Source organism: Petromyzon marinus, unplaced genomic scaffold (assembly GCF_048934315.1).
Source record: "Petromyzon marinus isolate PM22_M1 ecotype Great Lakes invasive population unplaced genomic scaffold, UKy_Petmar_22M1.pri1.0 PM_G_Scaffold_90, whole genome shotgun sequence".
In the NCBI taxonomy this organism is placed as follows: domain Eukaryota; kingdom Metazoa; phylum Chordata; class Hyperoartia; order Petromyzontiformes; family Petromyzontidae; genus Petromyzon; species Petromyzon marinus.
The window spans coordinates 180,001-182,500 of record NW_027423047.1 but is presented as its reverse complement, the minus strand read 5'-3'; positions in this window follow the sequence as shown (position 1 = coordinate 182,500).

Below are 2,500 nucleotides of genomic sequence, written 5' to 3'. Positions count from 1 at the left end.
ACGCAGCCCTGAGGAGTTCCCGTGCTGATGGACCTGGAGTCAGAGACTTCTGTTCCCGGCTTAACGCACTGCTTCCTGTCAGAGAGGAAGTCTGTGATCCACCTGCAGGTGGAGTAGGGCACGTTCAGCTGGAAGAGCTTGTCCTGAAGCAGGGCAGGGATGATGGTGTTGAAGGCAGAGCTGAAGTCCACAAACAGGATCCTGGCGTAGGATGCTGGGGCGTCCACATGCTGTAGGGTGAAGTGGAGGGCCATGTTAACTGCGTCGTCCACAGACCTGTTGGCTCTGTAGGCAAACTGAAGGGGGTCCAGGAGAGGGTCTGTGATGGCTTTGAGGTGTGCCAGGAGCAGGCGCTCAAAAGACTTCATTACCACAGATGTAAGGGCGACCGGTCTGTAATCATTTAGTCCTGTTGGCCTTAGCTTTTTGGGCACAGCGATGATGGTGGAGGACTTGAGACAGGCTGGTACATGGCATGTCTCCAGGGAGGTGTTAAAGATGTTGGTGAACACCGGAGACAGCTGGCCAGCGCAGTGCCTGAGGGTGGCTGGAGAGACAGAGTCCGGCCCGGCTGCTTTGCGTGGATTCTGCCTCTTGAAAAGCCCATTAACTTCTCCCTCCTGAAAGGAGAGAGTCGTTTCTGTAGTATGGGTGGGGGATGGGGCCTCTTGGGTGGGAAGGGGTGGTTCAGGACAGTCCAATTGTCTTTCAAATCTACGGTAGAACTCGTTCAGGTCGTTGGCTAGGCGGGAGTCGTTAGTGGTGTGGGGCGCTCTGGGTTTGTAGTTGGTGATGTGCCTGAGCCCTTTGGCAGACAGAAGCAGCGTCGTTAGTAGAGAACTGGTGTTTTAGTGTCTCTGAGTACAGTCGTTTAGCCTCTCTCACCGCTTTGCTAAACCTGTTCTTCGACTCCTTGAATCTGTCTCTATCCCCACTCCTAAACGCTTCCTCCTTCTCCAACCTCAACCTTTTGAGCTTTGCTGAGAACCAGGGCTTGTTGTTGTTAAAGTTCACCCTGGTACGTGTTGGGATACAGCAGTCCTCACAGAAGCTGATGTACACAGCCTCTGTGAGTTCATCCAGACTATTGGTAGCAGTCGTGAACATATCCCAGTCAGTACAGTCTAAGCACGCCCGCAAATCTTCCACAGCCTCACTGGTCCACTGTTTAGATGTCCTCACAGCAGGTTTACAGAGTTTTAGTTGCTGCCTGTATGCACGAATCAGGTGGACCAAGGGAGTTCTGTGCGAGCCGAACAGCCCCGTGACCCACAAGAGAAACATCCCCGCCAAATTCGAGCGTTTGACGGGGTCTATCCGTGAAAAAATATTCACGTTTTTGAGTGCACATGCATTTCTGCTGCAAATGCCTCTGGAAGTTTCATGCCGTTCGTATGCCAATTGTGGCAACACGAAAATGACCCGTTTTCCCATTCCGAGGGATTTCTGTGCGACCCTAACAGCCCCGTGAGCCACAAGAGACACATCCCCGCCAATTTCTAGCGTTTCACGGGGTCTATCCGTGAAAAATATAGACGTTTTTGAGTGCACATGCATTTCTGCTGCAGATGCCTCTGGAAGTTTCATGCCGTTCGTACGCAATGTGGCAACACGAAAATGACCCCTTTTCCCATTCCGAGGGATTTCTGTGCGACCCTAACTAACAGCGCCCGTGAGCCACAAGAGAGACATCCCCGCCAATTTATAGCGTTTCACGGGGTCTATCCGTGAAAAATATAGACGTTTTTGAGTGCACATGCATTCCTGCTGCAAATGCCTCTGGAAGTTTCATGCCGTTCCTATGCAATGTGGCCACACAAAAATGACCCGTTTTCCCATTCCGAGGCATTTCTGTGCGACCCTAACAGCCCCGTGAGCCACAAGAGAGACATCCCCGCCAACTTCTAGCGTTTGACGGGGTCTATGCGTGAAAAATATTAAAATTTTTGAGTGCACGTGCCTTTCTGCTGCAAATGCCTCTGGAAGTTTCATGGCGTTCCTATGCAATGTGGCAACACGAAAATGACCCCTTTTCCCATTCCGAGGGAGTTCTGTGCCACCCTAACAGCCCCGTGAGCCACAAGAGACACATCCCCGCCAATTTCTAGCGTTTCACGGGGTCTATCCGTGAAACATATAGAAGTTTTTGAGTGCACATGCATTCCTGCTGCAAATGCCTCTGGAAGTTTCATGCGGTTCGTACGCAATGTGGCAACACGAAAATGACCCGTTTTCCCATTCCCAGGGATTTCTGTGCGACCCGAACAGCCCCGTGAGCCACAAGAGACACATCCCCGCCAATTTCTAGCGTTTCACGGGGTCTATCCGTGAAAAATATCAATTTTTTTTTGACTGCACATGCATTTCTGCTGCAAATGCCTCTGGAAGTTGCATGCGGTTCGCATGCAATGTGGCGACACGAAAATGACCCGTTTTCCCATTCCGAGGGATTTCTGTGCCACCCTAACAGCCCCGTGAGCCACAAGAGAGACATCCCCGC